The sequence below is a fragment of the Camelus bactrianus genome, chromosome 6 (genome assembly GCF_048773025.1).
Source record: "Camelus bactrianus isolate YW-2024 breed Bactrian camel chromosome 6, ASM4877302v1, whole genome shotgun sequence".
NCBI classification, from domain to species: domain Eukaryota; kingdom Metazoa; phylum Chordata; class Mammalia; order Artiodactyla; family Camelidae; genus Camelus; species Camelus bactrianus.
This window is the reverse complement of record NC_133544.1, coordinates 41,788,416-41,816,222: the sequence shown is the minus strand read 5'-3', so window position 1 is coordinate 41,816,222 and position 27,807 is coordinate 41,788,416. Positions and strand designations below refer to the sequence as shown.

Here is a 27,807-nt window from a genome sequence, read left to right as displayed (position 1 = left end):
CCCTCGCCCCAGCAGTGTTGATCCATATTATCTCCACCCACAGGAGTGATCAGACTTTTTAATTTTTACCAATATAGGAGAGAAATGGTACCTCACTGTGGTTTTCATTTGCATTTCCTTGATTATTCTTGAGGTTAATTCCATTAATTGCCTATTGATTTCCTTTGCCATTTCTGTATTGTGTTATCTGCCTTTTTTCTTTTCTTTTTAGGTATCTTTACATATTAAGTCCCGAGTCTGTGTCCATCACCCACACAGCAGATAGCTTATCATCTTCTCCATCCTGTCTTTTGTAATATGGAATTTTTTTAAAAAATCGAGTCAAATTTTCCAATCTTTCATTTATGGTTTGAGCTAACTTTGTCTTTTATTAAAAAAAAAAACTATTTTCATGCCCTAACTTAAGGAAATTTTCTAACATTTTCCTCCAAAGAGTTAAAATTTTGCTTTGGACATCAAGGTCCAGCTCAGCTGGAATCATCTTTCATGCGTGGTGAGATGAGAAGCTCTGGTTTTATTTTTCCTCCTATGGTTAACTATTTTCCCCAGAACCATTTCTCACATAGTCCATCCTTCTCCTGCTGTTCTGTATTGCCATCTCTTTTATTTTCTCAGCAAGCTTCCTTACATGCATGGGCCTGTTCCTAAACTCCCTAATCTGTTCCATTATTTCATTTTTCTATTTCTGTACTTAAATTACACTGTTTTAATTACTTAACTTCATTATAATTTCCCCATCTGATGAGGCATGTATCCCTGCTGGTTCATCTTTAAAATTTCTCTTGGCTCTTCTTGGCCCTTCGCTCTTTTTAAAATAAAATTTAGAGCTATTAAGTTCCACAAAAAATAGAATTTTATTGTATTAACACTTATTAATCCAAGACTCATTGTATTAACATTGTTTATTAATTTGGCAAAAATAAATCTTTTTTATATTAAATCTATGTATTCACAAAATAATAATAAATCTTTCCAATTATTTAGGCTTTCTTTAATATCGTCACCTTAAAGATCTTGTATATATTTTGTGATATTTGTTCCTTGGTGCTTTACATTTCTTATTGCCTTAAAAATATTTTTTATTTTAAAAAATTACATCAACCTAACTATTGGTGTAAAGGAATGTAATTGACTTTTGTATAAGGATCTTTTATTAAGTAACCTTGATGAATTCCACTATGAATTCCAATAATGTGTCTGTCAATTCTCCTGGATCCTCGTTGTACAGAATTGGTTAATCTGCCATTAATGATAGCTTTTCCTACCTTTTTATTTCTTATACAGCTTATTTGATCATTTGATCAATTGACTGATTGATTGACTTATCACAATGACCATGATATCTGTTACAAAACAATGGTAATGTGATAATCCCTTTTTTTGTTTTGGTTCTTGGGCTAAAAAAAAAGTGTCTAACTTTTCTCCATTTAGAAGACAATTACCATTCGTTTTTGGTTTTTAGACTTCATGAAATTAAGGAAGCTCTCATTTACTCCTTCTTTCCTTAGATTTTATTTATTTTCTTACTTATTTTAGGTGTTGAATTTTATCAATGTTGTTTCCACGTCTTTTGAAATAATCATGTGATTTTAATCTTTTATTGCGGTGAAGTAATGAATTACTTTAATAGATTTCTCAGATGTCAGACCATTCTTGCATTCTTGGGAGACACTCCTTTATCCTAATGTATTTCAATATATTGTTGGGTTTGATTAACTAATAGTTTGCTTATGACTTCTGTGTTAATGAGTGAAAATGGGCCCATAACTATTTTTGCTTTTCCTTTCCTTATTCAATTTTGGAAACAAGTTTAAACAAGCCTCCTGAAAAGAATTGGGGCATTTTTTTCTCCTGTTTTCTGAAACAACTTGTATTAAACAGCATTACCTTGCTGTTTGTCCATACTTACACCCGTATCTATATCTATACAACTGTTTAAACCTGGAATTTTTAGGGTGAATTATGGAGATCTCTGATGACTATTATTTTAATTTCTTTAATGATTATTGGCCCATTCAAGTTATTTTTATGACAATATTAGCTTTATATTTTTCTCAGAAATATACTTTGATAGATTTCAAATGTATTAGCATACAGTTGCTAAAATATTCTTTGTCATATGGACACAATTAGCTACAAAGGAGGCTGGGAAATTTATTTTTATTCTGGGCAATCGTGTCCAGCTAAAAAAATGGATAATTTTTTTCAACTTGGGGAAAATTGAAAATGAATAGTAGGAGACAATTTCCAGTCATCTTCACATCTTCCTTGACTAGCAAAGTGCTCCAGGAGACATGCTGATGCTGGGGCCTTACCTTGTGCTCTCCTGGCAGGACCAAGGGGCAAGAGTGAGGGCAAGCCTCAGAGCCTCTGGGGCCCAGATGCAAATCACCACTCCTGCTTATCCTCTTCACCAGGCAGCTGGGCCCCTCAGGAACCCCCACTTGCCTCTTCTACCCCTAGGCTGTTCTATTTTAAAATGTCTCCCCTGTTTTACTCTCCTGGGCTTCCAGGAAGGGAGGGAGAGGAGCGACCTTCAGGGGTTGGATGTCTGCCAGCATCTGACCAGGTTCTCTGTCCTCAACTCCCACTTATCAGCCGAGGTTCCCTGTATGGCTTCCCATGAGGGTTCACTCAAATCTTCCCTTTGTTCACTTACTTTTCCAGCTCCACACACCTCCCTCTCCCTCTGTGGCCCCTCCAGAGACAGGTTTGGAGGAAGAGCCAGCAGCCTGAGATAGTTACATATATTTGCAATGAGTAGCAAGTGCTCTATAGATCTTTAAGATAAGGTCTTCAACCCAATAATTTAATACTTTCAAAAAGAAAGTAGTGTAAACATATTTAAAATGGAAGACAAGCCAGACAATTTAAGATAGATCTGTATAGTTTAACTAGCAAATAATTTTATAGCCAAAACTAAACATCCAACATCCAAAAGTGCTTTGTTTGTATTTTAGTTTTGGGGGCCCAGAGGCCCCAGAGGAAGCTGTGTATGTCCCTCTGTGGGGAGAGGTACAGGATGTTATCAGAGATGTTTCCCCTCCCAAAAGGAAATGAGAATTCAATCAGGGGCTAAAAAGGGAGACCTAAAAAGGGCATGAAGTGAGATGCAGCTTCTGAGAAGAGCCTGGACCTGAGCTGCTTCCCCTGCAGGCTGCGCCCCAACGTTCCTCGTAGGGCTGATGAGAACTTTCTGATGAGTCTGGGGAGGGGGGCCTCCTGAAAGAGGAGCTGTGTACTTCCCTTCCCTAAGGAAACTGAGAAAAGGTCCCTAGAGAAGCCCCAAGTCCAGCCTGACTCAAGGCAATGAATTAGCAGTGCTGAGTGTGGTGTCCATGGAAGTAGACCTGACAGCAGCCCCACAGAGGCCCATGCACACCCAGGTGGCACAAAAGAGCCTCTGGGATTGAAATTTGCCCGGCAGAAAGACACAGAGGTAGGTTGAGAGAAGCCTACAGATGGAAGAGAGCTCATCATTTGGACAAAGAGGAGGCAACATGTGTGGAACTCGCTGACTCCAAGCCACGATAGCACTGCAAGCATCAGCAAGGGAGCTGGGTGGACTCAGCACAAGGTCAAGCCCAGAGGGGAGAGGCCAGCGAGGGCAGAGGCCGGAGGATGACAGACGTCCCTCCCCCAGGGCTGGGAAACTGTGCAGCTGCTGCCATCTCAGGCCAACGGCAGCGAGAAGGCAAGGAACAGAGACAGATGGAGAATGTCAAATGAACAGAGCAATTAGACGAAAGTGATTATGTTTTAAACTGCAAGGAACTGAATTAAATTGAATTGGCAAGTTTGTTTTCTACCCTTAGCAAAGACTGAATTGGGGGCCTACTAATAGTTAAGAAAAGCTCCCCTGAACCTCATTTTTTTTACACAACCAAATTGAAATAATGAATTTCATACCTGAGACAAGAGACAACCCTCACTTTTATTTTTATTATTGGTTTACATTTTTTTTTTACCATTTAAACCTTCTCATTCTATCTGTTTTGCTGAGTTTATTGATCACTATTTCCTTTTTAAGCCTTTTCTGCCTTTTCCACTATGTCTTCTAATTTATTACTGATTCATCTTTATTTTATCTTCCCTTTTATTAAATGCTTATTAAAATCTCATCTACTCGTATTTTTAGAGTTACATATATTTGCAATGAGTAGCAAGCACTCTATAGATCTTTAAGATAAGGTCTTCAACCCAATAATTCAATACTTTCAAAAAGAAAGTAGTGTAAACATATTTAAAATGGAAGACAAGCCAGACAATTTAAGATAGATCTGTACAGTTAACTAGCAAATAATTTTATAGCCAAAACTAAACATCCAACATGAAATTTAAAGTACAGCAGTGGCACCTGATATCTGAAAGTTAATTTATATATGTTGATATATAACGTATTTTATAGAAAAGAGTGTATTTGTTATGATTTAAAATTTATATATTAGCGTTATTCTTACATTTTATTTGCAAAATACTGGATCATTGAGGTCACTGTCAGCTGGTTAGTTAGTCACAATAAGTTGAGGAGTGAGAACAACCTCATATGGCAAACATTGTTGACAGTTTTACATGAACAAACCTAGTTTTCTACGGCACGCCTTCCAACAGGTGTTATCAAACATTCATCTCTCACCAGTCCTTGAAACTATCAACACAGACTTTCAATATTTTTTTTAGATTTTTTTTAATTGAAGTATAGTCAGTTTACAATGTTGTGTTAATTTCTGGTATACAGGACAGTGATTCAGTTATACGTGTGTGTGTATATATATATGTATATATGTGTGTGTATATATATATGTGTGTATATATATATATTTCTTTTCATTTACTTTTTCATTATAGGCTATTAGAAGGTATTGAATATACTTCCCTGTGCTCTACAGTAGGGCCTTGTTGTTTATCCATTTTATGTATAGTATTTAGTATCTGCAAATCTTGAACTCACAATTTATCCCTTCCCATCCTTATTCCCCCTCAATAACCATAAGTTTGTTTTCTCCATGAGTCTGTTTCTAAGTTCATATGTGTCATTTTTTTTTTAGATTCCACGTATAAGTGATATCAGATGGTATTTTTCTTTCTCTTTCTGGCTTACTTCACTTACAAACTTTCAATATTAAAGGAAGCTCTTTGCCCTTTTAGTAAACAGACTTAGATGAAGCTGCAAATTCATGATAAGAAGAGTAAATATAGATTTTAACCTATATTTTGTGGCATTTCATACTGTAGATATTTACTGGCTATCTTCCTTATCTATCTAAATAAAGGCTAACTGTTAATCCAGTGCTTTCAATGGTTTCAACTTACAAAAGTATTTATATCAATGGCTTCTTAAAGTTTTCCTACAAGTTCTGTTCCAAAACAATTTGATCTCTGATGTTAACTTTAATTTTAAATCAAGGTTGACTCAAAAACAGTGAGGGGGCACCTCACACCAGTCAGAATGGCCATCATTGAAAAGTCCACAAATGATACATCCTGGAGAAGGTGTGGAGAAAAGGGAACACTCCTACATTGTTGAGGGGAAATGTAGTTTGGTGAAACCATGATGGAAAAAAGTATGGAGATTCTGCAAAAGACTAAAAATAGTCTCACCATATGATCCAGGAATCTCACTCCTAGGCACATATCCAGATGGAACCTTAATTCAAAAAGATGCATGCACCCCAAAGTTCATAGCAGCACTATTTACAATAGCCAAGACATGGAAACAACCTAAATGTCCATCAACAGATGACTAGATAAAGAAGTTGTGGTGTACACACACACACACACACCACACACACACCCAAATGGAATACTACTCAGCCATAAAAAAGAATGAAATAATGCCATTTGCAGCAACATGGATGGACCTGGAGATTGTCATTCTAAGTGAAGTAAGCCAGAATGAGAGAGAAAAATACCACATCACTCATATGTGGAATCTTAAAAAAAAAAAAAAGACAAATGAACTTATTTACAAAAAGAAACAGACTCACAGACATAGAAGACAAACTTATGGTTACCAGGGGGGAAAACAAACTTATGGTTACCAGGTGGGGAAGGGGGTGGGAAGTAAATTGGGAGTTTGAGATTTGCAGATACTAACTAATATAAAATAAACAAGTTCATACTGTATAGCACAGGGAACTATATTCAATATCTTGTAGTAATTTATGATGAAAAAGGATATAAAAATGAATATATGTATGTTTATGTATGACTGAAGCATTATGCTATACACCAGAAATTGACACAACATTGTAAACTGACTATACTTCAATAAAAAATATATATATAAAGAAAAAAAGTGAGGGGGATAATTTATTTCCACATATATGGTCTTGAAACAGTTTAACAATACAATATGAATTTCATTAGTTGTGTCTCTAAATCAAAGAATAGATTTCACAAGATTGTGTACTATACATGCACAATGTTATACTTAAGAATACTCAAAGACTGACATCATAATTCTATCATCGCTAGTGTCCTTGAGAACCAGGAATTTGGGTATAGACAAAAGGACATACAAATGTAATGAAATGAAGAGACAGAGTCCTGAATTTGAATCAGAAGTATCATTATGAACACATGTGGTACTTTGGCTTTATATTATAAGAGGATGTCCCAAAAGTTGTAGGGCAATTTTAAGGCTTAAAATTTCAAAAATATAAATGTTACAAATTAACAAAGCATATCACTTAAAAGTTTAATTATTTAAATATATTTTATTTAGCTTTGGGAATTTTGATTAATCAATTTGCCATCTTCAACGAGAAAGACTCCTGATGAAAGAACAAAGGACCACCCATGTCCTTGTCAAGGGGTCGGAACCTGAGTCAGATCTGGATTCAGCCAACAGCTTGTAGAAAATACAGGGGACAAAGGGACATGTTAAGTTTCACTGGGAGCATGCAGGCAGCAACATCCAGACTGGGAACAACTGCATGCCAAAGGGCCCAGGTTCTTCAACAGATAAATTGTTTGGAAACAAATGGGACAGAAAGAGAAACTAAAGATTATAAGAGACTTAAAAGAGATAAGCTTCCAAAAGGAACAAGTCTACGTTATTGTGGCTAGGATGCACAAAGTGATAAACTATAAACAGTGATAAAACCATAAAGAAAGACAAGAAAGTGATTACTATAAAAGTCAGGATGGGAGCTACCAATGGTGGGAGGGAGGGCTTGTTATCAGATGGGGCACAAAGGGGGCTCCTTCGGTGGCTGGAAAGTTCTGTCTTGACCTCCTTGTTGCTTATAAGAATATTTATCTTATAATAATTCATTAAGTCATGCATTTGTTGTGTGTGGTTTTATATATCTGTGTTTTATTTTATGATAAAAATAATAGAGTAAATATTAAAATAATTTTAAAATACAATTTAAAAAAGAACAGAATACCCACGGATAGCATTTATCTTATAGGCTATATTCTAACAAGTTTTTAATTTTATCCTTTCTTAAGCTTTGCATTTTTCTTTTACTTTTTCTTAATTTACATACAGTTAAATTTATTCTTTTCAGTTTTGAGTTCTATGAGTTTTAACAAATGCTTAGAGTTGTGTAACCATGACCTGAATCAAGGCAGAATTCTTCCATTACCCACCAAAATTCCCTTGTGTTGGACTTTGTAGTCAATCCTTCCCTCTCAGTCCCTGGCAACCATTGATTTTTTTATTCCTATTGTTTTGCCTTTTTCAGAATGTAATATAAATGGAATAACCCCGTGGATAGCCTTTTGAATCTGGCTTTCTTCCCTAGCATAATGCATCTGAGATGAACCCATATCATTGCATATATCGATAATCATTCCTCTTTGTTGCAGAGTAGTTTAATCCTACTTTTATTGCTGAATGAAATGTTTATTCATTTGGCAGTTGAGAGACTTTGGCTTGTTCCCAGTTTTTGGTGATTATTAATAAAGCTACTCTAAATATTAATATATAAGCTTTCATAGGAATATATATTTTCATTTCTCTTGAGTAAATTTTGGTACTTTTTCAAAAAAATGAGTTGTTCTTAATTTTTTATCCTTTAGTTTATCCAGTGAAATGCAGAAAGCTCAGACATAAAGGGGACAGCTGGGAGGACAGTTCAGGCCCTACAGAAGAGAAGATTGATTAATTTTCCCCTTCAACTCTGTCCTGTGGCAAGCTTTTTAAGCTCCCCATAATTGATCTTATTTTCTTTAGGATTAGAACTTGTCTCTTTTGGAAACAGAAAAATTATAAGGCACATATTTTAAAATTCAGTCCTGGCTAAAAACTGTAGCTGAAGCCAAGACAATATGTCCCAATTAGCAGTTTATTAAAGAACTTCAAGAAAGTAGACCCTTGTGGACAGCTGCTTTGAAGAGACAGACTGAACTAGCTATTTTGTCTTATTCAACAAGAATAAAAACTGAATAATATTTAGAATACTTTTACCCTAAAAACATTATGAATATACATGTTAAACTACATTAGGGTAGTGAGTCCATCTTGTCAGATATATTCATATTCTGTAAGTTGCTTTCACATTTTTTCTGTCTAGTTATGATTACGAGAATTCCTTTTAAATCCTGACTTTAAAGGAATTAGTGCTGTTTCACATAATCCTAATCTTATGGCTAAGCTATATTTGTGGGAAGGGATACAGAAGCAGTGAAAGGCAAGACATTACTTACAAGTGGACACATCATTTCTGCTAACATTCCATTGACCCAAACTTGGTCAATGGCAACCCATCTAGTTCCATTAGAGGCCCAGATATGTCTCTAGCTGGGCAGTCATGTGCCAAGGTTAAATGTGGGAGTTTGATTATCAAAAGAAAGAAGAGAGTAGATACTGGGGAACAATTATTGGCTTCTGCCATTCACCTCAAGTTGTAACATGCAAACTAGCACTGTGGTCTTTAATGATTCATGGCTTCTCTGAATTATTCTGAAACTTAAATCTGTGCTTGTCTTTGCTGATTAGTTAGAAGGTATTCAAGAACCACCCTTGCTTCATTTTCTCCCTATCAGCATCAGCAAATTCAGAATCTCAATCAAGCCAGGAAATGAAAAGACTCACAGAAGTGGTCTCCATTGAGAGGAGAAAGGTATGCAGAGATAAGAGACCAGAGCAACAGAAAGGGACAGAGAAAGACGGAGAAGGTTGTGGCCTAGTGACTTTCTAGTTCCCACGAGGCCTAAGGTGTTTCCTGCTTTGGATTCTGAGCATTTTCCTTGAACTCCCTTTGTATTTGAGCATCCTTAAGTGTGTGACAGGTAAAGTTTTTGAAAAACTGCATGTCTAAAACCGTTTTTATTCTATACTCATACTTAATTGATAGTTTGGGGATGAAATTCATTCACCTCCGAATGTTGATTTGGCATTGCTTCATTTTCATCTAATTTCCAATGTCGAAGTCAAGAAGTCAAAAGCTATGGCATTAACCTTGGTGACATAAAATTTCTTAAGGTATGCCTTGGAGTGACCTTTTTCAACCATTGTGCTGGGTTCTCAGTGGACACTTTAAATTTGAAAACTTTTATCCTTCAGTTCTGGAAAATTGTCTTGTATTCTTTCTCTGATAGCTTCTTCCCCTCCATTTTCTCTTGTTCTCTCTTGATTCCATATCTATTAGACTGATGTTGGACTTCCTGGATTGATCTTTAATTTTGTTTCCTTTACTCTCCTATTGTCTGTCTCTTAGTCTGTTTGCTCCACTTACAATCGAAGGTTGGTGGTATCCTCAGCTTTAAATTCCAACCCTTTAAATTTTTATGTGTTATCTTACTTTTAATTTCTAGAAAGCCTTTTTTTTTTTTTTTTGCTATTTCTGAATAATCCATCTTTATACAAAATCTTAATAATTTTATTATGGAAAGCATATCTCCTCTAACCTAAAGTATTCTGCTGTTGCATTGTCCTAGCTTCCTCTGGGAGGTTTCTCCTTGATTATTTTGTTTTCTGTATCTAGATGTCCCATGGATGTAATAAAAAAAAGTGATTGGAAGCTCTGTGTGCATAGGCAGGGCTTGCCTGATGGAGACTGGCCACTTCCTTAAAGGGTGACCAGGCCAATGTTGCTTGCATTTCAGAGGATCACCCTGTGTCAGTGTTCGTAGCTCTTTTCTCTTGAGTTTGTATAAGAATGAGATTTTGAGTTGTGTTTTAGAAATGAGTATTTTATAAACTCCATTTTATTTTTCACTCACACAACTATAACAAGGAAATATCTCAGGTATTTGCATGGTTTTTTATGCTGGTAAAGTCAACTATAATAAGACAAGTATGGTGATGATCAGTGCTTTACTTCTAAGAAAAAAGCACAGAAAATTCAATTTTCCATGAGGAAAAGTTTACAACTTAAGTGAACTAACACTAGCAAATAGAATTTTCCACAGGATATTTAGTATCGTGATTACAAATTACCACAACTATTGTAATTAAAAGTTAAATGGAGACTCTCTGCCCTCAATAAGCAAATACATAAGAGAAAGTATAATTATATTTTAAAGAGTCAAAGCATGTGTAAACTAAAAAACTAAGAGAATTTTGCCCCTTTGACTCAATAACTGTGTCCATCTTGTTCTTGATACACTCAAATATAAGAATTCCTTAATTATCCATATCTCATTAACATGAGGCAAACAACTTAACTCTGACTCTGAAATACTTGTTTCAACCAAGTTCTTTTTTGTCCATGTTTCTTACCCCATATATTTACACCTTGTAATCTATTCTTTTCCTTTAATTTTGTGCATGGCTAAGTTAAGTATTTTCAAGTTAATATATTTTCACAAACCAGTCATTTTCTCCAGAAAGACTTCCAATCTCCTACCTGGTGGAGGTAGGGTATGGGAAGAGGGGACAAGAGGTAATAAATCAAACAGCCAACTTTTGCGGAGCCAAAAGGAGAAAGATAATAGGAAGAGATCTGGCCATTTAGTAGGAAATCTTTCATTAAATCCTCCTGATTTCAGAAAGCTACCTCACTCTCACTTGCTATTTGAATTGATTCAATGTCATCCTAGTGGAGTTTGGGGAGAGAGCAGAAAGAAGTCTGTGTTCAGGCTAACATATTTAATTGGTAATCCTGACATTTCTTTGAAAATAGGATGCACCTTACTAAATATTAATAGAAATAAAAAACAGATTTCTTGCTTAACTGTTTATGCTGTCAAGAAAATTAAAGTCTTCTTCAAAACCCAGTTATAGAGAGCTATAGTTACTTTCCATGACAGACTGTTAGTTCTGACTTAATATCTATTCACCCCCTTTTTTTCTTAAAAACTCTATTTTTTTGGTTTTATTGAGATGTAATTGACATACAACACTGAATAAGTTTGAGGTGTACAGCATAATGAATTGACAGACATATACTGTGAAGTGATTACCACAATAAGTTTAGCTGCCATCCATCACCTCATATAGTTACAGATTTTTTCCCTTGTGACAAGAACTTTTAGGATCTACTTTGTTAGCAACTTTCAAATATACCATACAGCAGTGCTAATTATAGTCATCATATTGTACATTATATCCCCAGTACTTAATTATTTCATAACTAGAAGTTTGTACAGGAACTCTAATTTTAATTGAGTGCCTTACCATCCAGCTGAAAAAATGTCATTTCCTAGTCTCCTTTGTAACTACATTCATTTAGCCATGTAAATAAGTTCCAGTCAATGAAAAGCAAATAGAAGTGATATATAGAACTTCTGGGATGTCTCCTTAAAATGAAGAAAGCTTGCCCTTCTTCCCTTCCTTCCTCCTGCTTTCCTATAATCAGATGAGATGCTGGGCTATCAACAGACATCTTGGACCTTGAAGACAAGAGCCACATCCTAAGATTAGAGGACTAGCTATCCTGAAGGAAGCAAGGTCCACAGCATTGTCTTCAGTAAAGGGTAGAATGACTTTTTTGGATCCTGGCTAAATAAAATCCCCATTAATTGTCTAAAATCTTTGCTTTATCTTTTCCAACATGCCAATCCGCTGAGGGGTTATTCTCCAGGCTGCCTTTTACAGAAGTTTAATTCCCCTCCTCAGTCCTAGCTTGTTCTGTTGTCCTGGATGATTCTATAAAGACTGCTACCCCTCTTCAGACAACTGGATCTAGTAATCTTAGACCCCAAGTACAGCTCAGTCATACTGTGCTCAAGTCAGATGAGTTAGGCCCACCAGTGCTGTCACTCAAACATCTGCTCCAGACCCATCAATCTGTAAGCTACACCTACTGTTTTCCTTATCCAGGACACACTAGACTGTGCCTTGCAGTGACTCGGACTCTTCTCCCAGAGTCTAGGAAGAACTCTTAGTTATCTACCCACAGCTATTCCCACTTCACTTTTGATAACACAATCTCAATTCTGTTTCTGAGGTATATTAATTTCCTATTGCTGTTGTAACAAATTAACACAAATTTAGTGGCTTAAAACACCACAAACTTATTCTCTTATAATTCCAGAGGTCAGAAGTCTAAATGAATCACCAGGGCAATATGCCTTCTGGAGGCTCTAGGGGAAGATCTGTTTCCTTGCCCTGGCTTCCAGGAGCTGCTAGCATTCCTTGGTTTGTGGCTTCACATCACTACAGTCTCTTCTTCCATCATCTCCTTCCCTGACTTCAACTCTCTTGCCTCCCTTTTATAAGAACCCCTGTGATTACATTGGGCACCCCTGGACAACCTAGGATAATCTCCCCATCTCAAGATATTTAACTTAACCACAAATGCAAAGTCCCTTTTTCCATGGAAGGTAACATATTCAGAGGTTCCAGGGACTAGGACATAAACATCTTCAAGGGGCCTTTATTCTGCCTTGTAGAAGGCAAGGAACCCAGTTGCAGAGGATAAATCATAATTTGTCTAAACCAGTTATAACAATCCTATTTGTTTCCTTTTGACAGCAATAGGTCTGTGAGGGGGGATTTTTGACCCATTCTGTCCTATGAGTTGTAAGGAGAAGCCTGGGGTGTGTGGGCAAGATTTTTCTCCTGATAGGAAAGGTGCAAAATGAGAGAGCCACACTTTTCCAGTCATCCCTTCCTTATTTCTTGAATGTTACTATGTGTGAACAAGACATTTGAAGCTATTTCAACTAACTTGTGATCTTGAAGAAAACCCAAGACAATCGTAAACATGCTAACAGCTTGACATTGTTGAGCCACTTGTCAACTCTGGAATCATTTACCCTTAGAATTCTTATTAAATAATACTTAAATGCTTTTAGTTTAAGCCACTGTTAGTAGGATATTTTGTTACTTGCATCTGAAGGCATTCCAAATAATACACAATTCTAAATGGAAAACTCTCGATTGCATAACACTTGGCCTCTGTTACGTGCCTGAAAGAATTCTGGATCTTAGAAAATAATTTAGTTTCCAGCCATACAGGAAAAAATATCAACAAAACCCCAAAATAGGCATATTGGTGGTTTTAATCTCAGAGGAATCATATTTGAGCTTCCATACTCCTGTGATAACAAGGAATTTTCTTCTTACCTTGTTTCATATTCTTCCTACCCCAAAGTGCACACAGATGGTTTCTATGTCTGGTCTCAGTGACACAATCTGTTAGATGGTAACTTAAACAAGATAAAGCCTGTATAATCCCTTAACTTTATACATATATTTTACGTATTTTCACTTTCTGAAAATTGCCACTGGGGAAATGGACATGGTAGTTCATTTGTTGGTTATGTGTTTCACTCAACATGAAAAAAATCATTTGAATTAATTTTTCTACTGAATTGGACTGCTCAAGGTACCATATGCAATGCTCTTTACTCAACTCATGCAAAAGAACTGAGACTCAATCCACACTGTATTTGACATTTTAAACCCAAAGCACTTAAAAACCTCTCCATATCCAGGGAAAAAGCGTGAGCCAAACAGATAAACTATGTAAAAAGAATCATTTTACCGAGGCCAGAGGAGAGAACCCTTCCACATCCATCTCTGAGAGTGCTGCTCACCAAGGATTGAGCAAATTGGTGTCTCAGTTCCCAGGCCATTCCCAATGGGATTTCTGCATTCCTTTGGAAGTGTTGTCAGTTCCAGAATGGTAGGTGTACAGTCCTGATTTGTCAGGCCCCACTTTTGTGAGGGATCTCCCCCCTCCACAGTTGCAGGCATCATGGTCTACCTGCACGGATTCCTGTTCCTGCTTCAGGATCCCTGGGAATGGGTGTAGAGGCAAGTCACAGCCAGGAATGTCCAGAGAACGTATTGCCTGCCATACTGGTTTCGGCGGCATGATATCCTGGTCACATTAGCTCCAGGCTGGCCGTGTCCTCCTAACCCTGATGGGTAGTTGTGGTGCTCAAACTGCAGCAGGATGTGAAAAACAAACTTTTGTTCTTCTGCTGTGTTAGAAATCAATGGGCTCATCCTTAGGACGATTAGAATGATTTTTCTCACTCCTTCAGGAAACTTAACTCTCCCAGGGTTCCAGGGACATCAAAAGAGTGTATGATGAAAAAACCGGGGCTCATGCAGACCCTCCTTTTCTGAAGGACTGTGGGATTTTGTATTTCTCTACTCCCCTATACTTCCCTGGCCCAAGAAGTTAGGCGGAGCCACGTGGCTTGCTTTGACCCATAATGAAATGCAAGCAGAATGGATGCGTTAATTGAAGGATGAAGCACTTAATTGCAAGTACTCAAACTCCAACCAGCTCTTCCCTCCCTCCATAATCAGGGCGGCACATGTTCAGAGGAAGCCTCCCTCAGCTCAAGCCTGTGTCCCCTAAGTGACTGTGACAAGCAGAGCCCTCCTGTCAACCCATGGCAGACACACACAGATAGAGAGAGAGAGAAATAAACCTTTCTCTTTTTTTTTTAACTTTTTTTATTGATTTATAGCCATTTTACAATGTTGTGTCAAATTCCAGTGTAGAGCACAATTTTTCAGTTATACATGAACATACATATATTCATTGTCACATTTTTTTCCCTGTGAACTACCACAAGATCTTGTATATATTTCCCTGTGCTATACAGTATAATCTTGTTTATCTATTCTGTATATGTCTGTCAGTATCTACAAATTTTGAAATCCCAGTCTGTCCTTTCCTATCCCCCACCCCCTTGGCAACCACAAGTTTGTATTCTATGCCTATGAGTCTGTTTCTGTTTTGTATTTATGTTCTTTTTTTTTCTTTTTAGATTCCACAGATGAGCGATCTCTTATGGTATTTTTCTTTCTCTTTCTGGCTTACTTCACTTAGAATGACATTCTACATTCTCCAGGGACATCCATGTTGCTGGAAATGGCATTATGTTGTTGGTTTTTATGGCTGAATAGTATTCCATTGCATAAATATACCACAGCTTCTTTATCCAGTCATCTGTTGATGGACATTTAGGCTGCTTTCATGTCTTGGGTATTGTAAATGGTGCTGCTAGGAATATTGGGGTGCAGGTGTCTTTTTGAAGTAGGGTTCCTTCTGGATATATGCCCAGGAGTGGGATTCCTGGGTCATAGGGTAAGTCTATTCCTAGTCTTTAGAGGAATCTCCATACTGTTTTCCACAGTGGCTGCACCAAACTGCATGACCACCAGCAGTGTAGGAGGGTTGCCTTTTCTCCACAGCCTCTCCAGCATTTGTCATTTATGGACTTTTGAATGATGGCCATTCTGACTGGTATGAGATGATACCTCATTGTAGTTTTGATTTGCAATTCTCTGATAATTAGTGATATTGGGCATTTTTTCATGTGCTTATTGATCATTTGTATTTCTTCCTCGGAAAATTGCTTGTTTAGGTCTTCTGCCCATTTTTGGATTGGGTTGTTTGTTTTTTTCTTATTAAGTCGTATGAGCTGCTTATGTATTCTGGAGAGCAAGCCTTTGTCAGCTTCATCATTTGCAAAAATTTTCTCCCATTCTGTAGGTTGTCGTTTTGTTTTACTTATGGTTTCCTTTGCTGTGCAGAAGCTTGTAAGGGTTTACAGCTTTACTTTAATTACAGATAACCCTTTAATTAGGGTTTACAGCTTACTAAGTGCTTTTACATATCTCCTCTCATTTTAAATAGTCCATTACAAGGATGGGAAGCATGAAGCTCTCTACGACACCTGACCATGCAGAGGTTTGCTAAGCCTGGCACTCAAGCAACTCACTCTTAGTCTGGGCTCAGTTCACTGTATAAGGAATGCACCTGCTGAAAGCCAGTGTTTTCAGTGTCTTCAAGCAAGAATTAATCTTAGGCCACTTGCTTAAAAGCTGCTGGAGAAAGAAAACTCACTTGAATAAGGCTCTTTCTATGTTTATCTTTTCACTAAAGGCAGAATTTATAGGATGAGAACAGATTTGTCTCCAGCAGAGAAACCAAGGATGGGTCATAACATGTCCTGTTTACCAGGAAACTCCTTCAGGGGGTGACCAGAGGCTGGAGTCTCTAATTGCCAGAGAAGCCCAGTGTCACTTTAGGATGGGGATACTGCAGGGAAAAAACCCTGAAAGAACAGAAACTTCCTCAATCATACAACAAACTTGTTTATGTGGAACAAGACCAGCATACACTTTTCTTTAACATTAATAGAGATTTTCTCCTTTGCAAAGAGAAAGAATCCAAAATGGTAAAGCAGGAATTACCCAGACTGCAGGAAAAACCCAAACCACAGTACCACTCTCTGAACTGGCACAGCTCAGTGAGGAGGAAGTTGATTTTGAGCAAAGTTTCAGTGTTTCACCGAAAATCAGAGACCATATAAAGGCAACCTGTCCCCAGAGTTACGGCACATGAGATGAAAATTAACATGCAAGCTTCAAGTTCTAAGAAGAAAGGATTATAACATGTCAATTTCAGGATTGCTGATTATATGGAAACCAACAATATTTTCATTCAGTGTCAAAAACATCCAGGATCAAAAACTTTTTAAAGTTTGAAATTATCTCCTAGGGGACTATGATGTGAAACATTTCCATTTCCATTTCCACAGTGCACTGCTGCATGTGGCTTCCTTTCAGAGTCAGATAGAAACAAATGTACATGAGACCTCTCTGGGCTTGCCTCCAGCAGAGGAAAATGTTCTGGGTGAAATGGCATCCCATTAAACAGCACTGGACCTGGCTTTTATTTTATACTTCAGAATCATTCACTCAGAGCAGGGCAGTTGCTTTTCTTTCTTAGCAGAAGCAACTGTCTTGGGCAGCCAAGGAGGAAACAGTGGGGTGGTGGGCTGGAAAGCATCTCTTAGTTCTAGTCCTGATGTGTTGCTAACTAGGTCTTGTTGGGCAAGTCACGTAACCATTCACAACCTGCTTCCTTCTTTATAAAATGAGACAGTTAATAGTCCAAAGCCTTTTTTCTCCTCCAATTGACCTGGAAAGCTTTGAAAGAATACAGATGCCTCAGACTGAATCAGAACTTCTGGGAATCTAGGTTTTTAAAGCTTTGCTAGTGATTCAGATGAGGCCACTCCATAGGCTGATATTTTAGGGATAATTAGACAAGATATTCAAGATCCCTTCCAGTACTAAAATTCTTTGATGGGAAGGTGGTAGGAAGAGGAGGTCAGGGTGAGATGCTCTTCTGTGCCACAGAGCAGTAGATCTGCCTCACTCAGGAGCTTGTTAGAAATGCAGACTCTTGGACTCTATTCCAGAAGCTTACTGAATTTAGAACCTACAAGATTTAACAAGATTCCCAATGATTCATAAATACACAAAAGTTAGACAGCCCTGCTCTGTTCTATGTAATCAGGAGTGAACCTGCCTACCTATATGCCAGTGGGTCATCTTCCTGCTCAGTCTCTGTGGCTTGGCCAACCCGGGAACACATCACAAGGGAAACATGCACCTTCAGGTGATAACTATTCCTGGCTGCCATGCTCCTCAAAGAATGCTATTTGGGGACACTGCCACCTCACTATAAGTCCCCTTCCAAGTTTGTCATAAGTGCCTGTGAAAGCAAAAGTGTGAGGCCAAAGGGAGCATTAGGCTGGGGTGGGGGTGGGGCATGTGTATGGCATTACTCTTCCAATTACCAACCAGGCAAAATTTCCCAGATGGATTTCTAGAGGTGGTTTTTTTTTTTTCTTTCAAATGTCACATTTAATGTTTTCACCACTGTACTTCAAATCTACATTGCACAAAGTAACCAGTAAGTGTGCCACGGTAACTGACCAACTTCTGAGAGTGTACCTTTCACACCAGTGGGCTCTTTTGATACTAAACACGTTTCTCATGCAAGTGAATTGAAATGCTTCAGTTGGGTTGATTCTCAGGAGCCTCATTAAAAAAAACCCAAAGCAACTGCACCATCTTTGTTAGTAATTCAATGTTTTTCTTTCAATGTTGAGGAGAAGGAAATTTTAATTTGTATTTGACTGCTAGTCTTTGACTAGGGCAGGGGAAATAAACTATTTGCAGCTGACTTTCTCAGATGTTTGGTATTCTTACCCACATCCTGTCTTGAGGGTTGATCCCCAAAGGAAGAGGAAAAAACACCTCCACACAGAAAAGACCTATTTCTGCTATTGGGGGAGGGAGAGAAGTCTGATTTACAAAATTCAGATACAGCCTGTAAAAGAATTTAAAGAACAGGGAAAAAATGATTTTAAAAATCTTCCCAGATTCCTAGAAAACTAGGAAACCAGACTTACCACATGATCCAGCAATCCCACTCCTGGGCATATAACTGCAGGGAACTCTAATTCAAAAACATACACACACCCCAATGTTCATAGCAGCAGTGTTTACAATAGCCAGGACATGCAAACAACCTAAATGCCCATCAACAGATAAAGAAGTTGTGGTATCTTCTACAGTGGAATACTACTCAGCCACAAAACAGAATAAAATAATGCCATTTACAGCAATATGGGTGGACCTGGAGATTGTCATTCTAAGTGAAGTAACCAGAAAGAGAAAAAAAAATACCATATGATATCACACACATGTGAAATCTAAAAAAAAAAAAAAAAGGACACAAATGAACTTATTTACAAAACAGAAACAGATTCACAGATATAGAAAACAAACATGGCAACCAGGGGGGAAGAGGGTGGGAAGGGATAAACTGGGAGTTTGAGATTTGCAGATACTAACTACTATATATAAAATAGATAAACAACATGGTGCTACTGTAGAGCACAGGGAACTCTATTCAGTATCTTGTAGTAACCTATAATGAAAAAGAATATGAAAACGAATATATGTATGTATATGTATGACCGAAACATTATGTTGTACACCAGAAACTGACACGACATTGTAAACTGACTATATTTCAATTTAAAAAGCAAGAGCGAAACAATTTTCCCAGACAGAAGAAAATCTATTGCTACTTTTTTCTCAAGAAAAAAAACTCCCAGCTTGATTCTTTTATGGTACTCCACTGAAATAAAATTCTTAAGAAACCTTAAGGCCTCTGGGTGTTGCACGGGTGAGTGTTCATTACAGGAAACAGATGATATCCATCTATGAACACAAATATTCCTTCTGCGACTTAGAAGATGTGCCATTTTTTACTTTCTCTTTCAAGCTAGAGACAAACTTTCTGTGGGAATTGTTTTCATAAATGTTAGTTATTTTTCCTGATACAACACAGAAACAATGTCTATAACTTGCCCAGTTTTGTGAAAGAAAGAAATCCATGGCTAAGAAGGACAGCGCTTTTTATCTCTATGCCCATAAATCTAATCAAAATTTAGCAATCTTGTAAATGGGCTTCAGGGTGGCCTGGCCCTAGGGCTGAGGACAAGAAAAAGGTATGCTCACAACCTCTGCCCTCCAGACCCACTGAACATATCCCAAACCACCTCCACTGACATCCTTGTTTCCTAAGGATAGGCCAGACAAAGGTCACTTAAAACACTAATACAAATTTCTCAGATCATTATCTTTGGAGATGAAGCAGACTGGAAAGTTTGGGAGGGAATCTGGTGGAGAGGAATTTGGAGAGGGGAGGGCCAGAGTAATGGACTTAACACAGATGTCCTTCTGCAGCAGAACCAGACCTGAAGGTGAGGGTCAGGTTTAGACAGAGGAAGGCAGCATGATCATTTGGAGACTCAAGGGTCAAGGAGCAGGGTTCACACATTGCATTTTGCCTGGGTCTTTTGATGGCTGACCCAAGCTCCTCCTCTGTATGAACCTGGTAGATTACCCACCCTATAGCAGGCCACTTGTTCCAAGTGACACTGAGCAGTGTAAGGAATGGAGATGTGGAGGAAGTTGACCCATGTCCTGACTTTTATGGCATCCAACCCTCAACCTTGGCTGCATTCTGTTTTCTCACTTCAGGGGATTTTTTTTAATGAAGAAAAATCTAAGTTCTATTTTTTTGTAAGTACTGGTAAACATGTGTTATACATATGTCCATGTTTAAACATGAGCATTCACCTCATTTTGGCTTATGGAGGCCAGGACTCTCCCTTCCTACCACCTCTCTAATATATGCACATTTCTCACATATGGAATAACCACCAAAGGACTTTTCCATCTTTGATTTAACATTTCCTGAGTCAAGAATCTCTACCTCCTGGGGCTGTCCACTCCACTACTGGGCATTGTTTTGAAAAGGTAACATCTCTCCCCTTATGTTGACTGGGAATACGCTTCCATACGGCATTTCCTTTTTGATCCTTATACTTCCCTCTGGCTCCAAAGAATAAATCTAATCTTCATTCTATGATGCAATCTTTCAGATACCTAAAGAAGGCAGTCAACTCCTCATAGAACTGTCTCTCTATCACTGTTCAGTAAATCATTCATTAAACCATTCCTTGTCCAGATGCCCAAATGAAGAAACTGATTAAATCATATAATATTTCTTATAAAAGCCTGGGCAAGCATTCTCCAAATGTGCATTTTTCCTGATAAATCCAACATGGTAATGCTTGTTTCTAATTCTTCACCTTCCCTTATGCCAACTTCGTTGATTAATTGTCACATCCTGTCTTAGTCAGCATGGGCTGCTAGAACAAAAATGCTACAGACCTGGTGGCTTAAGCAACAAACAGCTCCTGCAGCCAACTAGATATTAATGAGGGTCCTCTCTGGGCTGCAGACTGCCATCCTCTCACTGCATCCTCACATGGTAGAAAGAGGGAAAGATAGCTCTCTGGGGTCTCTCTCCTAAAAGCAGTAATCCCATTCGTGAAGCCTCCACCCTCATGAACTGAGTACCTCTCAAAGGCCCCCCTCCTGAGGTTAGGAGTTAGGATTTCAACATACGAATTTTCAAGGGACACAAACATTCAGTCCACAACACTACCACAGAGTTAACATGGTACTGCTTCCTTCTAGATTTGGGTTTCTACAAGACTGCTCCATAATTGGATTGGAAACTCTTTTCCCTTTTTCTTTTCTTTTCTTTTTCCACAGCACTAAGTTTCACTCAGGATTTCATTAAGGGGAAGTGTCTAGGGATGACAGAGCCCACAAAGGCCCTCAGATCTCACAGTAAGCCAGCAGCACAGGTTCCTAGGTGGGGTCGTGGACTCCCTTCAGGCACAGATTAGTATAAGGATGCTGCCTTGGCCCCCCAGGCTGGTAGGTGGGGTAACTCTCCCCTACCGAAAACATGAATCACGTAAAGGTTCCGAAGCCGAAGAGCTGCATACATGCGAGATTCCAAGAAACAGGCTTGGGAGACGTGTCCACACGGTTCCTGATATACATCTCCAGGTCCCACTGCCTCGGTTCACCCCAGTTCAACCTCAGGACTGGACAGTCCCCATCGTACCATGGAGCCCTCTCCTGCTGGGAGCTGTCTGGGAGCTTCGGGTGGTTGCCATACCCCATGCCATCATCCAACTACAGCTCATAGTCTTCCACCCGCATATTATACTTCTTGGCAGTGGCAGACCGTTCTTTTGGGATCTTAGAATAGGGCCCTGGGAGCATGTCCTTCCTAATGTGGGAGGCTGTCCATAAACAAGCTGCACCACATTTCAGCCTGCTCTTTGCAGCCCCTGGTCTCTTAGGACCACTTCCCAGCCACTGCTATCTTCATTTTCTTCCCTGGGAACTCTTTATAGACATTCTAAACAAAATATTTATTTAAAACCTTGTGGTTTTAAAGTTTAAGTTTTCAGTTTTTTCCCTAACCAATAGATGAGCACGATTAGCACTGCTCTCTTTCCTTTAGTGAATTAGATGCTGCATTGATGACATTATTTTTAAGGCTAATGAGTCTCAGCCTTGTTAGTACATTAGAATTACTTGGGGAGCTTTTAAAAATTTTGATGCTCAGGCCGTATTTCAGACCATTTTGATCAGAATCTCTGGGGATGGAAGTCAAGCATCTGTATTTTCAAACACTCCTCAGATAATTCCGATGTGCATCCAAGGTTGAAAATAAATCAGAAGGGGAGAAAAATGGAGGAAGAGCTCCAGGTGAAAGGCCAGTCAATGTGAGAAATGTCAGTTTTGGGTTGGTTGATTTGACGGCTGATTGGGTGAATGGTTGGTTGAGGGGAGGGAAAGCATGGTTCTTGAGATTTAGGGCTTAGACCTAAGTTGGATCAAAACTCCCACTTTCACAGCACAGGGGGCAAACATGGCTATAGAGACCTACACTTATCCCCCACACAGGCCTGTTCAGAACGTTCTGTGGCCTGTTCAGAAATCCTGGAGGATTTCTCTCTCTGACTCCTTCTCCCTCCACTGCCACTGCAGGCCCTTCAGCTGACTTCCCTACCTTCCAGCTTGAGGTGGCTTCCCTAGCTGCTCCTACTGCCCCCCTTGAAATGACAGTCCATGTGATATACAGCTCTCAAGGTAGCAGGCAGTAGGAAGACAGGAGGGAAATGTCTGCCATTGCCTCCTTGGTGATATTTGGCTCATGCACCAACCAGAAAGGCAACTCATTTACCTACAACTTCAGAAATTCGCTACACTTTAGCTGGCACTCAACTCCTCTCGCTGGAAGCCCCTGCCGATCCACATCCAGATTTATGTTAACACCAGTGCTTTGCACAAAGCAAGAGGGGGTCAAGAGATGTGTGGTTGAATAAATAAATTTGACACCTCTTTTTTTTTTTCACAGCACTCATAACATTTACGTCTGCTAACCCTGCTAGACTGAAAACTTTATGTGTAGTTTCTTTTCAGTATGTACCCTGCACTTAACAGGTGGCTCTCAAAAAGAAAAAAAAAATAGTTGCTAAATGATGAATGAATAACTAAATTAATAAATATTTCTTTTGAATCTCACACAATACCCACTGTAAGACTAACTCTAGATAACATTTGGTTGGTTGGTGCTATTCCAAAGCAGTGAAGTTACCGGAAACTAAGAACTTTCCAGAAACTGCTGTCCTCTAAGTCTCCATTATTCCTCTGTTTCCAGCTCATTGGTGGCATTTTGCAGTTTCCCCAAATGTAAAGCAGCATAAGTAAAGTGCATTAGGCTCAGAAGAGCATTAATAGAGTGACTGTGTGTGAATTAAAAAAAAAACACACAGCAAAAGAAATGGCAGAGCACGAAGTGATAATGGTTAGTGAGGAACCATTTCCTGCCACTCCCTGCCCCACAGCTTGTGTGCGGAATATAAACAAGGGAAAAGCCTTGTTTTAAGAGAAAATGACTCAGTAGTATGCTTGAAATACCAATGACAAGCCAAGAGAAGCTGATTAAAACAAAGAAAAACAAATGTGTTAAGAAATGTATATTATTGTGGAAAACTACGGTTAAACAAAATTCGCTGATGAGGATGGTAGTACTTTGGTTCCTGACATGCATGGAAAGTCCCCAAAATGCAGGTTAGCTTGCATTAAAAGTTAACATTCATGTGATCATAAAGTAAAAAAGCCCCCAAGCCATCAGCAGGGGTTTGTTCCCTTCCCCTCAGCAAGACAAGAGTCAAGGGGGTGGGGTAGTGGGGAGAGAGACAGAGAGAGAGAGAATATACAACATTTTAAAATCCTGGAATAGTATTTAATATTTTCTTTGGAATTATGCTTCACTTCCTAGCCGGACTTATAGTTTAAAAATTTTTTTTTGATTTTGTTTAACTGAAACCCATGTTGCAGTTTAAACCTATTTCCTCATTTGGTTCTCAGAAGCAATGGAAAATACATCGATTTCTTCTTCATGGTACATCAAGCCAATCCAAATAACTCTAAATCATTCAACTTTTTCTTATTAAATCCATTGTCTGCAATCTTTTCTTAAAATTCTGAATTAGAGTTACATTCTGAGTATTAAAATCCTACATACTAAATCCAAAAATACTAAAAAGCACTAAGATGCTTTTTATAGTAACTAATGACTTGGGAAAAGGGAGCAATGAAAAGCACTATTACATGTGCAATAAAAGAGATGTTAAAAATTATTTACAAAAAGTTAAAATCCACACAGGGGATTTTTACCTATTAGATATTAAAATATTCTATAAAACCACAGGAAATTAAAGCAGTACAATTCTGGCACAGGTAAAGATGAACAGATCAACAGCACAAAATAGAGTCCAAAAAAAAATCCATTAATGCTGTTACTACTACTAAGTCATAATGGTGCCCAATCAATGATATTAGTCAGTTCCCCCTTGGTGCCAGTGCCACACATTAACTGTTTCCATAAATCTTCACAACAGCAGGGAAGAGGTAGCGCTGGCCTTCAACAAGCAAATCTAGACCACTCTGCCCCCCTCAACTCTACACTCTTAATGAAAATACGCTAGAGCCTTCATTTTGAATCAGTAATATTTAAAACTGGAGAAAGGGTATTGGAGCAATTCACTAAAAAATATGAGAAAAAGTAAAGTTAGACTGCTTTCTCACATCATTAAAAAAATTAGGTGGACTAAAATCTGAAATGTAAAAAAATAATTTTAAAATGTACTATGTTAAATGCAGAGCAGTTTTGTAATCTTCGAGTGAAGAAGGTCATTCCTAGAATGGCACCAAGGTCAGAAACTAGAAAGGAAAACTGATGTATTTGACCACTGTTACAGAAGAAGACATTCTAAAGGAAGTTAAAAAAATCTAGAAAAACCTTTGCAATGTATATGAGAAATAAAGGGCTAATACCTTTACTTATAAAATGCACTTAAAAATAAATACGAAAAATATCAACATCCTAATGAAAACTGGGAGAAGGATATGAACAGACATTTCACAAATGAAGGAAGATAAATTGCTTATAAATATACACAAATATACCCAATATACTGTCAAAGATATAAGATGCTAAAGACACCAAGCTAGGGAGAATGAGTGGGTAGAAAGACGCATTCTAATGTACTAGGGGTTGACACATAAATTGGTACAAAGAAAGATACATTATTTTATCCAGAGAGTAAAGGAGATGGATTAAGTAATCTCTAGATTAGTTCTTTCCAGATCTGAAATTCTAACAGTCTTAGATCAGATTCTTTCCAGATCTGAAATTCTAAGTCTTTATTTCTCTGAGCTGTGTCAATACTGTATAAAGGTTTTAGCAATCAATAAAACATATTTTTATAGAAATAAATTATTAAGATCCATTTCCCTCTCCAGTGATTTAAATCTATTTTGAGAACTTACATGACTTCTACAGAAAACCTTATTCCACAAACTAACTGGAAAGAGGAAACCAAGAAGTAAACAGCCAATGATACTCAAGGTGAAAAGCTTTCCCAGAGCTAAGCACCAGCTGGGGGAGCAAAGGAGACAAGTATTTAAACTAGCCTTGGGAATTCTCATACCAGAAGAGAAGATGCCTGACAGTATGTCTGCTAGATATCAAACTCTGTAATTTATAAAAATAAACATATGATTAACACATACACAAAAAATAAATAAACTAGCCTTGGGGATAAGGGGAGTTGGAAAGATTTCTCATAGGCATCAGCTCCTGAATGGGTCTCAAAGGGTAAGCAAGTTTTAGATTTATGAAGGAGGGATGCCTCTCCAGGGAAGAGAGCAACATATGCAAAGACAAGGGGACACTGAAAAGCACGGTGAGTCTTAGGAACTATTCGTGTTTCCTGAGGCTACAAGAGATGGACAGCCAGGAGCCAGAAAGGAAAGAAACAGGTCTGATACGTCATCATAAGAAGCCTGGATCTTATTGCGATGGTAACTGTAAACCATCAAAGATGTACCCTGATCAGAGAAATGCTAATCAAAACTACAATGAGGGATACCTCACACTAGTCAGAATGGCCATCATTCAAAAGTCTACAAATGATAAATGCTGGAGAGGGTGTGGAGAAAAGGGAACCCTCCTACACTGTTGGTGGGAATGCAGTTTGGTGCAGCCATTGTGGAAAACAGTATGGAGATTCCTCAAAAGACTAAAAACAGACTTACTATATGACCCAGCAATCCCACTCCTGGGCATAAATTCAGAAGGAACCCTAATTCAGAAAGACACCTGCACCCCAATGTTCATAGCAGCACTATTTACAATACCCAAGACATGGAAACAACCTAAATGTCCATCGGCAGATGATTGGATAAAGAAGCTGTGGTATATTTATACAATGGAATACTATTCAGCCATAAAAATGACAACATAATGCCATTTGCAGCAACATGGATGTCCCTGAAGAATGTCATTCTAAATGAAGTTAGCCAGAAAGAGAAAGAAAAATATATGATATCACTCATATGTGGAATCTAAAAAAAAGAAGAAGAAGAAGACAAATGAAATTAAATATAAAACAGAAACAGACTCACGGACATAGAATACAAACTTGTGGCTGCGAGGGGGAAGGGGGTGGGTAGGGACAGACTGGGAGTTCGAGATTTATATATACTGACAGATATATACATTGTAAACTGACTATAACTCAATAAAAAAGTTTAAAAAATACATATATAGAATAGGTAAGTAAGTTTATCCTGTATAGCACAGGGAAATCTATTCAAGATCTTGTAGTAGCTCATGGTGAAAAAGAATGTGGGGATGAGTGTATGTATGTTCATGTATGACTGAAAAATTGTGTTGTACACCAGCAATTGACATGGCATTGTAGACTGACTATAACTCAATTTAAAAAAAAAAAAAAGATGTACCCTGATCAGATCTGTATTTGAGAAAGAAATCACTTCTGAGATTCCCGTTTCCAGAAAGATGGTAGACTGGGACAGCCAGAAAAATTTCCAGATACAAAAACATGAAATAGCTAGTTTTTAAATGTTTCAAAGGATAGTCAAAAATTACAAAAGCCTTAGCTTTATGAAAGCTAGATACCAAATACAAACTGAAAATTGTAGTGGTGACTGCCTGAGCTGATGCAATGCTCTCTGTGGAAGGGTGGGAAATTCTGTCCTTTCTCAGGGACTTGAGTTTAACTGTCCCCGGGTGAGGCCTGGGCCTGGGAGAAGCAGGGAATTGGAGAGAAGACTCTTTGAAGAGCTCCTCGCTCAGTGACCTCATCCTTTCTCACCTACTCAACAAGCACTCCAGCTGGGCTCCACTCTCTGCTGACGTCATCAAATTTTAATCTTTCCTGGGTCTCTCCTATCAGCATACCAATATACTGTTATCTCAAACATCTTAAGAATACTTTTGTTGACCTCAGTGCTCCTGCCAGTGACTGCCCCATTTCTCAGTTCCTTTTTGCAATACATCTCCTCAATAAAGTTGCCTATACTTAGCACCTCTGATTCCTTAAAAAAATCCCGGGTACAAAAACATGAAGTGGTTTTTGTATTATCCCTTTAACACACCTCAATCAGGCGTCATCCACGCCCCTCACTAAAACTGCTCTTGTCAAAGTCACCAATGAGCTTCATCTCGTGAAATCCCTGATCCTTAGTTTACATGATCTGGCAGCATCCCTGATGCGGTCAATCATTTCTTTTCTTAGTACACTTCCTTTACTTCGTTCCAAGAACACCATTTGCTCTTGGTGTTTCCTCTTTTTTGTCAGCTACCCCTTCTTAGTCTCCTTTGTTAA

The 27,807-nt window shown here is 38.2% G+C and overlaps 1 long non-coding RNA gene and 1 pseudogene across 2 annotated transcripts in view; both read right to left on the bottom strand.

Annotated features, from left to right (window-relative positions):
* Nucleotides 1-27,807, bottom strand: part of LOC141577913 (uncharacterized) — a 99,602-nt gene that overhangs the window by 46,204 nt on the left and 25,591 nt on the right. The gene's annotated exons all lie outside the window — the stretch shown is intronic.
* Nucleotides 21,365-27,643, bottom strand: LOC105078485 (NADH dehydrogenase [ubiquinone] 1 beta subcomplex subunit 8, mitochondrial pseudogene; annotated as a pseudogene).